Here is a 12,414-nt window from a genome sequence, read left to right as displayed (position 1 = left end):
AAGGAGAGACTTACACAGTTGGCTCTTGCGGGTTCCATCATTCTCGTTATGTTTATTTCGTCTTGTTTTAAAACCTTTGCTTCTGCGATTGATTTTATGGGCGTGTTGCGGAATAACGACACCGTGATTTTAGTGTTGTCAAGCGCGCTGAAATAAAAGAAACAAAACAAGAAAGCAAAATAAAACAACCTCAGAGGTTCTAAACGGGCGCGTTGCAGATACAGTAGTTCAACTGAACCAGCGGGGATGGCCGAGACCCGCGCAGTCCGATCCTATGCCCGTTTCTTGGGAAGCAAATCTCCTTGTTTACTCCCAGCCAAGCGCGTTCAGAACTGTAGCCTAAAAAAATAGCTGGATTTTGAAAGAAGCCACCATGGAAAGTACTTCCAGGAGTCTTCATATGAAGAAATTCTGGCCGTAGCAGAACTTACTCTGCAAGGGCGCGATCCAGTTAACGTTACGTACTCTGAAGTCCTATTGGGACAGACGGTCTTTAATTCTCTCGCCGAAGCCAACGGGGTTTCAAAAAGTGGCCGATTTTTGGTTGGGCGATTCTGCCCGCGTGCGTTTCCCACAAGCACGAGTTTCTTCCAGAAATTTGGTGGGACTGGAATAAGGATCGATAGCCAAAATAGCCATGGACATTATTCGATCATATTGTTCGCTCAGTTTCCCCGATTGCGCAGGCGGGGGAATTGAGCAGGGATGCAATCCTTCTCAAAATGATTTCTTGCAAAGGAATCCACCGGGCCTGTTCAGGATCCGCAGCTTCCTGCTGTTTCTGCCCACCCTCTAAAATCCGCGCTCCCCTTCTGGGTTCGCGCAGGTGCCCATTTTAACCGAGCCCAAATGAAATTGTTATTGAACCGAAAGGCAAAGCCAAGCCTTCAAAAGATCCTCTAAAAACAAACGAATCCCTAACAGCGGCGGGGGATGAAGGAGAAATCCTAAGTCTCTAGTCCTCATGTTCCACGATACCCTGTATTCCAAAAAACTGAGACTGACGCCCGCGCATTCTGCACGCTTCCCCAAATTATTTGCACTCCCAACTATTGAACTATTTCCATGTTGAAGCCTACCCCTCTTCTCTCTTTCCAGGATGGCTCAGTTGGTACAGTTTGAGACTTTTAATTTCCGAGTCGTGAGTTCGAGTCCCACGTTGAGCAAAAAGATTCCTGCATTCCTGGGGGTTGAAGCTGATGATCTTCGTGGTCCCTTCCAACTCTACAATTCTGTGATTGTACTCGGAAACAATGTAGGAATCAAACGGAAGCCATCTCTCTCCCCCCTTTCCTGCATGAGAGCATCCTACGTATCCGGTATAACACACAACAGTACTGCATAATTTGGGTGCAAAATATCTATACACTTGGATAAAGACAGTTCGACAAGGTCTGTCTTCTCGGTTTATTGTTGGACGCAAAAGTAGAGCGCTTCCACAAAAAGCTTTCTGGAGGAACGGACCTGGAGGCTTTGAAAAATAAGGGGAGGGAGCGAGCATATAACCCAGGTAAGAAAAAAATTAAGTTGTTAAAGTGAAATCGGTTAAAAATGGTGATTGTGAGGATGAGTCATCGGTCCCCAGCCCAGACGCCTTGTATCCTTGACTCCCCGGATGTGGTTGGACGCCAACTCCCATCATCCGTGGGGAAGATGGGAATGAGAGTGGAGGAGCGTCTGGGAAGACAAGGCTGAATAAGACAGCTCAACGAATCGAGAAGGCGGAAGGGCAGAGTGAAAAAAATGGCCAGAAAGATGGACCTTTAGTAGGAAGAGGGACGCACAAGAAATAAATAAATGGGATTGTTTTGTTTTGTTTTGTTTTAACACAACAGGAAAAGCTTCAATCACTTCCACACCGCAGGGGTTTCCTGGATGCTCAAGCCACGTGGGTGAGAAAGGAGCTTGCAAGCCCACAGCACCAGACAGCAGCTGAAGTCTGTTGGCATTTCCAGGTGAACACAAACCGGCTGAAATCCAGAGGATGCAAAGCCCATTTTGGACCGAGTGGAGGCAGCATAGGGAGAACTTCAATGTTAGGATTATATTTACATGAATTTTATTATGAATTTATACCCTCATCTTTCCTATGGGGACTATGCAGGGCACACTTCCCAGGCAGTCTCCCATCTAGGCTCACTTAGTTCCTGCGAGGTTGCTCTGTAATAATAATAATTTATTATTTATACCCCGCCCATCTGGCTGGGCTTCCCCAGCCACTCTGGGCGGCTTCCAAAAGAATATTAAAATACTATAATACATCAAACATTAAAAGCTTCCCGAAACAGGGCTGCCTTCAGATGTCTTCTAAAAGCCTGGTAGTTGTTGTTCTCTTTGACATCTGGTGGGAGGGTGTTCCACAGGGAAGGCGCCACTACTGAGAAGGCCCTCTGCCTGGTTCCCTGTAACTTGGCTTCTCGCAGTGAGGGAACTGCCAGAAGGCCCTTGGTGCTGGACCTCAGTGTCCGGGTAGAACGATGGGGGTGGAGACGCTCCTTCAGATATACTGGACCAAGGCCATTTAGGGCTTTAAAGGTCAGCACCAACACTTTGAATTGTGCTCGGAAACGTGCTGGGAGCCAATGTAGGTCTTTCAAGACCTGTGTTATGTGGTCTCTGTGGCTGCTCCCAGTCACCAGTCTAGCTGCCGCGTTCTGGATTAGTTGTAGTTTCCGGGTCACCTTCAAAGGTAGCCCCACGTAGAGCGCATTGCAGTAATCCAAGCGGGAGATAACCAGAGCATGCACCACTCTGGCGAGGCAGTCCGCAGGCAGAAAGGGTCTCAGCCTGCGTACCAGATGGAGCTGGTAAACAGCTGCCCTGGACACAGATTTGACCTGTGCCTCCATGGACAGCTGTGAGTCCAAAATGACTCCCAGGCTGCACACCTGGTCCTTCAGGAGCACAGTTACCCCATTCAGGACCAGGGAATCCTCCACACCTGCCCGCCTCCTGTCCCCCCAAAACAGTACTTCTGTCTTGTCAGGATTCAACCTCAATCTGTTAGCCGCCATCCAACCTCCAACCGCCTCCAGGCACTCACACAGGACCTTCACTGCCTTCACTGGTTCTGATTTGAAAGAGAGGTAGAGCTGGGTATCATCCGCATACTGATGAACACTCAGCCCAAATCCCCTGATGAACTCTCCCAGCGGCTTCATGTAGATGTTGAAAAGCATGGGGGAGAGGACAGAACCCTGAGGCACCCCACAAGTGAGGGCCCAGGGGTCTGAACACTCATCCCCCACCACCACTTTCTGAACACGGCCCAGGAGGAAGGAGCGGAACCACTGTATAACAGTGCCCCCAGCTCCCAGCCCCTCAAGACGGTCCAGAAGGATGTTATGGTCGATGGTATCAAACGCCGCTGAGAGATCCAGCAGAACTAGGAAACAGCTCTCACCTTTGTCCCTAGCCCGCCGGAGATCATCAACCAGTGTGACCAAGGCAGTTTCAGTCCCATGATGAGGTCTGAATCCCGACTGGAAGGGATCCAAATGGTCTGCTTCTTCCAGGCGTGCCTGGAGTTGTTCAGCAACCACTCGCTCAATCACCTTGCCCAAGAATGGAAGATTTGAGACTGGGCGATAGTTGGCTATCGTGGCTGCATCTAAAGATGGTTTTTTAAGAAGAGGTTTAATAACCGCCTCTTTCAGCGAGTCTGGGAAGGCTCCCTCACGGAGGGAAGCATTCACCACCCCACGAAGCCCATCGCCCAGTCCTTCCTGGCTAGCTTTTATAAGCCAGGATGGGCAAGGATCAAGGAGACAAGTGGTTGGTTTCACTCGTCCAAGCAGCCTGTCCACATCCTCGGGGGTAACAGATTGGAATTGATCCCACACAACTTGACTAGACAGGACTCTAGCACTCTCCCGCCCCAGCCCTGCTCCCACGGTGGAGTCTACCTCTTCTCGAATCTGAGCGACTTTATCTGCAAAAAACTTTGCAAAGTCATTGCAGGAGATCATATGGCCCCTACTGGGCCCTGATGGAGCAGGTGGTTCCACTAAATTGCGAACCACCTGAAAGAGTCTCCTGCTGCTGTTTTCTGCAGATGCAATAGAGGCGGTGAAGAAAATCTTCTTTGCCGTCGCTATCGCCACTTGGTAGGCTCAACATTGAGCTCTAACCCGTGTCCGGTCAGATTCAGAATGGGTTATCCGCCACTGGCGCTCTAGCCGTCTCAACGATTGTTTCATTGCCCTCAGATCCGTGGAAAACCCCGGGGCTGTCCGGGCTCCATGCAATCAGAGAGGGTGCTTTGGAGCCAAACAGTCAATAGCCCTGGTTAACTCCACATTCCAGCGGGCCACCAGGGAATCAGCTGAAAGGCCATCAACATGGGATAAAACATCCCCTACCACTCTCTGGAAACCATTTGGATCCATTAAGTGGCGGGGTGGGCCATCTGAATCGGTCCCGCCTCCCTGCAGAGGGGAAGGGTTGGGGAGAAGTCCAGTTGCACCAGGAAGTGATCTGACCATGGCACTTCTTTGGTTTTGCTTTTACTTAGTGTCAGATCAACAACATCCATAGAGGTGAACACTAGGTCTAAGGCATGCCCGTGGCTATGAGTTGGGCCAGACTTATTCAGGGACAGCCCCATGGATGCCATGCTTTCCATGAAGTCCCGAACGGCCCCTTGTAAGGTCGTGTCAGCATGGATGTTAAAATCCCCTAGCACAACCAAACTAGGTGTCTCCAGGAGGACATCCGCCACGACCTGAAGCAGCTCAGGCAGGGAATCCTTGGTGCAGCGGGGAGGTCGGTACACCAATAGGAATCCTGTACTGCCCCTATTGCCCAACTTCCAGAACATGCACTCAGAGAACTGGGTCTTTCCAATAGGACACCTGGTGCAAACTAATGACTTCCTAAAAATCACTGCAACCCCCCCTCCCCCGCCCACAAGGCCTGGGTTGCTGTGCGTAAGAGAAACCTGGTGGACAAGCAGCGGCAAGGACAGGCCCATCTGCTTCATCCAACCAGGTCTCTGTCACACATGCCAGGTCAAATCCTCCATCCACAATCAGGTCGTGGATGGCAGTGGTTTTATTCATCATTGACCTGGCATTGCACAGCAACACTTTCAGGTCATGTGGGTTTCCCTTGTTGATTCCAGTATCCTTCCGGTCAGGACTAGACCTGGAGGCAGGGATAGTCCTCAGACAACGACTAAGCCTGCTTCCTCGGTAATGACATGATCTGGTCTTAGCGTAACTCCTCCTCCTACCCATGATCACTGAGATCGGTTATCCGAGTGCATCCCCCCCTGTGGAACCTGCCCCAGCCATTTTGTTTGCTGGGACCCACTCCCAGGCAGCCCTGACCCCTCCCCTTAAAATCAAATTAAAGCCTATACAAAAAACAAACTAACAGAACAATAAAACTATAAAAACAAAAAACAAAGTTACAAACACAACATAATTAAATTAAACAAATTCCCACACCCAACTAAACACCCACCCCACCCCACCCCACACACCCGAGGCCTCCCTGGAGCCCCATAAGCTGCGGAGGTGAGTATGGGGCCCGCCCCCAGGCCCAAGGTGGAAAAAGGGCTTCAAGGGGGAGTGGTCCTCCCCACAAACTCACGGCAAAGCGGCAGCAGCAATGTCCCGGGCCCCCTTGGAGCCTTATATGCTGAGGTGGAGTATGGGGCCCGCCCCCAGGCCCAAGGTGGAAAAAAGGCTTCAGGGGGGAGCGATCCTCCCCACAAACTCACGGCAGAGCAGCAAACAGAGCTCTGTTGACTGGTTTCAGACTATGTCACCGGCTGGGCACTTAATTTCTTAGGGACACAATCAGTATCCTACTTTCTGCCACCCCGTTCTTCACAGATGCTTTCTCTGACTTTCCTAGTTTCAGGACACTAGGCAATGGTTCACCAGCACAACCTTCCTAGCCAAGAGATACAACCATGGGGAAAAGCAGCGCCTGTTGAAGGTTTTGTTTTGTTTTTTAAACCACCATGCACTTCTGGTGAAAGGTGACAACCTAACCCCCAATTTTGCCTTCCTCCAGCAAATGGATAGCTGGAAAATGTTTGGAGAAATGTGTTGCCTGGGTGTGATTAGCTTTAAAGCAACAACCCTTATTCCAGGCCATGTGTGCATGACTGTGTTTAAGGGATTCCTGGTTTTGCAGAGTGAACGGTGTGCCCAACAGCGGCACTGAAGCCCATTACAGAATCATAGAATTGTAGAGTTGGAAGCGACCCAAAGGGTTATTTAGTCCAATGCCCTGAGATGCAGGAATCACAGCAGGAACCATTAGCATTGCCCAATTGATTTCCAGGTTGATTTCAGATGTTCTCCTACAAAGTCAGTGAGCACAGCAACAGGTAAGGTCACCACCTTTCTTCCCCAATAAAGACTCTGTGCTTTTTAAGAGCTCTGCACAGCCAGCAAGCACTCAGCTTGGGGGCACAGTGATGGGGGAAGCCTCTCCTGTTGCTCTTTTGCAGCTCCTAAAAACACATGTTGTTCTACTAGGAACAGCAATGGCAACAGGATGTCCTCTTCTAGACCCAAGCCATCATTGCTGGTCTGCTCGATCTCCCCTGTCCACAATTCCTAAACAGAAGATGATGCAAACATCTCAATTGAACTACATTATGGAACACACAAAGATTCTCTCTCTCTCTCTCTCTCTCTCTCTCTCTCTCTCTCTCTCTCTCTCTAACACACACACACACACACACACACACACACACCTGCACTTGGAAGACAGGGCTGAATAAATAAACTGAATAAAAAGATGTGTGCCATCACAAAATTGCTATACTAATGGCAAACTCACAGTGGCACCAGCCAAGCCCAGGAAGAAAGTATCAGTAGGCTCAGGAGAGCTCCAGTTTCTGCAGAAGTACAAAATACTTTAGAAAGAAAAACTAATGGGGAGACCCCAAAGCAGCCTCACAATGAATGATCATGCCCACTTATCATTGAATGCTGACTGTCCATGGTGGGGTTTGGGGTTAGAATGGGAAACAAGAGGCGGGAACAAAATGGAATACCCTAGAATAGGGCATGGCTAGTGGGCAGGAACCCTGAATGATAGCACTACACACAACTTTTTTTCCCCAGTTCCCACTTCTACATACCGGTACATTATATATTCAACCTCATACTTCAACTAGAATGATTTCATTATGTGTTGGTGTATGAATATTCAGTAACATATGTTGTTGGGAACAATCTGAGGGGCTGTTTATTCTATTAAAGTCAATGTTGTTTGCTCAATGCTCAGTGTCAGTGCCTTATAACCATATACCCATGGAAAGTCCACAAACAGGACAGGTACTCAGCGTCACTTTCCTCACCTGTGATTCCCAGCAGCTGGTAGTCATAGACAGACAGACTGCCTCCTACAGTGAAGGTGAAGCATAGCTGTCAGGTTTAGTAGCCACTGAGTAGCCATTGCAGCAGGGCTGAAACAGAGTGGATTTATCCAAAAGGATGGGCTGTGGTTGGGAGCAAAATGGCACCTGCTGCTGTAGACCAAATAGTTACCTGTATTAGGGATTGAGATTTAGTATTAACTAGGGGCTGTTAATCCACTGCAGATCCTGTTTGCAGGTTTAAAAAATGGCGGCCCTTAGTTACCTCAGCAAAACGCCTCCCCTTTTATCGTACACCTGGAAAGCAATGGACAAAATAGGTGTTTGCTGTTCATGGCTTTAAGTTAGTACTGACTGTTTCTGGAGGGAATCACCTGCCATGTTAAGATAAGGTTGCCATATTTCCAAAAGTGAGAATCCAGACACAAAAGCTGTGGGTTTTTTTTGGGGGGGTTTTTTTTTGGAAATTTGCGATTTCTGCCTGGGTGCTGTTACAGACAGCTGAATCTCAGCTATGTCCGGGATATTCCGGATGTATGGCAACCCTATGTTAAGATACATATTATTATTATTATTATTATTATTATTATTATTATTACCCCTTTGGGCATACATTAGGGGAAACATCACAAAGGGATCTCAGGACCTGGAACCCTAGAACAGGGTGGGAAGCCTCAGGCCTGAGGGCATCTCCAGCTGACCCTCAGGACTCTTGTCCTACCCCACACCCTTCTCATTCAGACCCTCACCCGCCTTGCTTTGCACACCCTCTTTGAGTGTTTTTGCCTGGCTGGAATGTGTCCCTAAGCCCTAATAATACCTCTTGCTTAACTTGGGTGGGGAACAGAGAGAGGGGGTGAGGGTGACAAAACTAGCCTATTGTACAAAGGTAACACAGAATCATAGGATCACTGAGTTGGAAGGGACCCTGAGAATCATCTAGTCCCATTTAAAGCCCTAAATGACCTTGGCCCAGTATACCTGAATGTCAGGAACATGGCTCCCCAGGACCCAGTAGAAGAGGCATAAGGGATTCTGGAGCTGTTCCTGTTGGGAGCAGAGCTCTGATTCAGATTAGGACATCTGTTGTGAGAGAACCACTCTGGATGTTTGCTTTTGTAAATAAAGACCAATTGAATTGATGATAACCATTTTTCGTGCTTGCTGGACTGCTTGCGGCTAATGAGCGTTATACTGAAGGAGCGTCTCCACCCACATCGTTCAGCCCAGACACTGAGGTCCAGCTCTAAGGGCCTTCTGGCAGTTCTCTCCCTGCGAGATGTGAGGCTACAGGGAACCAGGCAGAGGGCATCATTGGTAGTGGCGCCCAGCCTGTGGAACACCCTCCCATCAGATATCAAGGAAATAAACAACTACCGTATCTGAAGACATCTGAAGGCAGCCCTGTTTAGGGAAGTTTTTAATGTTTGATGTTTTACTGTGTTTTTAATATTCTGTTGGGAGCCGCCCAGATGGGCGGGGTATACATTATTATTATTATTATTATTATCCCACCCCCCTGCAATGCAGGAATATGCAGCTGTTCCTTACGGGGATCAAACATGCAACCTTGGCGTTATCAGCACCACACTCTAACCGGCTTTTCCTCCACTCACTTTTGTATCTGACCCTCCCACCACTGCCATGTGGCCCCAGATGTTTGCCTGGAAAAGAATGCCGTTCTGAAAAATTGTACCTTTTAAACTACTGATTTTATTAATATATTTTTAATTTGTTGTTTTGGATTGTATGCCCTTTGGGGATAGATTTGCAGAGCCATGTACACTGCTGATGCAATATAAATGAATGTCCATCGTCATCATCGTCACCGCCATGTTTCGTACCCCTGCCATAGAACCAGCCCCAAGTGGCATCTCTTGGCAATTGTCAACTTCTTCCCTACTTCCACGAGGAACATTCTTTGATTTGAAAGTTATGGTGGTGTTTTGTAAAGTGTATTGTGCATTTAGGTGTCAGTGGGGCGAACTCAGCAGTGTGTATGATGTCCCAATTGTGGATAATGGAGGGCCTGCTGGAGAGGAGGAATGAGTCGTGGTCTCAGAGACTGGAATATCTGGAGATGAGAGAGCCCATGAGGATAACTCATGTGCTGAACAAGAGCAGATGTCAATAGAGACAGCTTGTCTGGCTGTTTGGATGCCAAATTTGCTGCATGAATCACTGGGGCACACTTGTCAGACAGCCTGTTTGTGAATGTCGGTTGCATCTGGTTTGATTGTTTGTTAGGGAGAGCTGACATTTTGCTGCAGGCAATGTTTACTGAAGAAGAAGAAGAAGAAGAAGAAGAAGAAGAAGAAGAAGAAGAAGAAGAAGAAGAAGAAGAAGATAATAATAATAATACTGGCAAGGATGGAGCCAAAAGTTTCATTGCCTGCCTTCCTCTCCCCGGTATACTCAGGTTGCTAAGAAATGGTTCTGTTAAAAGAAGAAGAAAAAAGTCCCATTTTCCTTTAGAGGGAAATGGTGAATGTGAGCTTGACAAAGGAAGCCAAAATGACTTTCTTTTATGTAAGGAGAATCATGTTTCCATTATAAGGAGGTGCCTGTAGCTAACTGGCACGCCAGCAGACAATGCAGTGAAACCAAAATACCTGGATTCAAAACATTTTAATCCCATTGATGCTCACTGAGAAAGCTCATGTAAATGCAAGTGGTTTGATTTAACTGGGTTGTGGATTATATAGTGTATGGACTTATATATAAAAAGTCAAACCTAAAAAAACCTATTTCTTCAATGCTACCTTAGGGAGGAAATATTTTATCCTACAAACCAGATTTAAAGCAGCTATATATGTTGATCTAAGAAATCCCAGGCACATTATATGTTTATGTCCCGGCCCTAGCATTAGGCAGAGTGAAGCAGCTGCTTTAGGTAGCAGATACTGTGGAAAGGCAGCATAGTACCCAAGGATAGCGCTGGCTGTTCCACATGCCCTCCTCTACTCTCCCTTAAACTAGCCCTCTGCCTCTCTGTTTGCTTTCTGCTTATAATTTTACCGGTTGGCTGTTGTTTTACTTGTTTACTGTTTATTGTATTTTATTCTTTTTCTCATGCTGTAACCCCCCTTGGGTGAATGGTGGGTAATCAATATGCCAAACAAACAAACAAACAAACAAACAAACAAACAAACAAACAAACAAACAAACACCCTGCCCTTCAAGGCATAAATGCCACTCAAGGCTGCTTCAGATATCTTAAAGTAAAACTAGAGAAGCAAAATCAGATATATCTACACAATAAACCAACCATGATAACAAGAGCAGAAACCAAAAGTCAAATAATCTGCAGGAGCATCACTTGTCACTCCCTGAGTTGGTGAAGCTTGTTTGATAACAATGAGAAATCGAGCCTTTAAAGTCATTGGCTCTGTCCTGTGGAATTTATTGTTATTGTTATTGTTATTGTTATTGTTATTGTTATTAGATTTATAATAACTAATTCAATAATAACAAACCCTTCATCCAAAGATGAATATTGATTCAGTAGATGCCTTCTGTGCCTACTGAAAACTTTTCTATCCCACCAGGCCTATGCAGGCAATTGGAGGTGGCAACTTGAATAAAACATGGAGGGAGGGGGGCTTGCAGGTAAACCCCGCCATACACAACCAGTCACATGACACAGTACACATACACACTATTTGAATGACAATGTCCATCAACTTTGGGAAGGCCCAGCCTCCTCAAATATTTTATTGGAGGCAGGAGTAAAGGTACCTTGGCCTCTAGGAGTTGGCTCCTACACAGGCAATTAAGAATACATCCTTCTGCAATGGTTACTTGATGTCTGTTTTTAGCCGTTTTAAATTTTTTATGTTTTTATTGCTGTGAACCACTTAGACATTTTTTAATGATATAGTGGTATACAAATACTTTTACAAACAAACAAACAAAAAACAAACAAACAGTTATTTGAGAAACTTCCCCATAATTTTCACACCTTAAGGGACGTGGGTGGTGCTGTGGTCTAAACCACAGAGCCCAGGGCTTGCCGATCAGAAGGTTGGTGGTTCGAATCCCCGTGACAGGGTGAGCTCCTGTTGCTCAGTCCCTGCTCCTGCCAACCTAGCAGTTCGAAAGCACATCAAGTGCAAATAGATAAATAGGTACTGCTCCAGCGGGAAGGTAAACGGCGTCTCCATGCGCTGCTCTGATTTCGCCAGAAGCGGCTTAGTCATGCTGGCCACATGACCTGGAAGCTATTTGCAGACAAACGCCTGCTTCTCGGCCTGTAGGGTGAGATGAGCGCCGCAACCCCAGAGTCGTCCATGGCTGGACTTAATGGTCAGGGGTACTTTTACCTTTAAGAGGATAAGCAGATGATGCAGCAACTTGCAGAATCGTATGCTACATATGAATAACCAACCTCCTTTGACTGGACTTAACCATCCAGGGGTCCTTTACATTTTACCTCTCTCTTATATGCCCCAAGTATGAATTTCTTTGGAGAAACCTTGCAATAATTTGTGTATTTTTAATAGATTTGTATATTTAATTTATTTTGGTGTCCTTAGATCAACTTAATTCATACAGAAAGCATTTGTCTTTTCCTGTGTTGTAATATTTTTCATCTTGTATATTAAAATAACCAGATGAAAATTAGCTTTAAAAATGCTCGCTGTAACAATAAAGTTCTGTTTCTAAGTGGGCAGAAAGGGAGCCAGATGAATCTCTGGCTCCCAAAAATTCAGTGGGATTTACATTCACTCCCCAGGAAGTGTGCTTAGGGCTGCAACCTTAGAGTCCTCCTCCTACTTCTTTGAAGTAAAAAAAAGAAAGAAAAAAGCCAGGCAAACCCCAGGGCCTTCGGCATTGCTTTACTTGTGTCCCTGCAGTGCCAAACCATCTCCCTGTTGGTAATGTGCAAACCAGGATAAGTTACCGTCTTAGACAAAAAAAGAGTCAACGCAGAAGCTGAAGCGAACCCAGCCATCACTCTGCTGTCCCCTGGGAGCTGAACCCAGGAGAGTGAGGGCAGAATTGGGCTTCTCAAGACTATTACCAGGCTCGAGGTTTTCCTTTGCAAATCTATCAAAACAGAAGGCTATTAA

This window comes from Podarcis liolepis (genome assembly GCF_965112155.1).
Source record: "Podarcis liolepis genome assembly, chromosome: 11".
NCBI classification, from domain to species: Eukaryota; Metazoa; Chordata; class Lepidosauria; order Squamata; family Lacertidae; genus Podarcis; species Podarcis liolepis.
The sequence above is the reverse complement of the archived record's forward strand: the minus strand, read 5'-3'. Positions refer to the sequence as shown.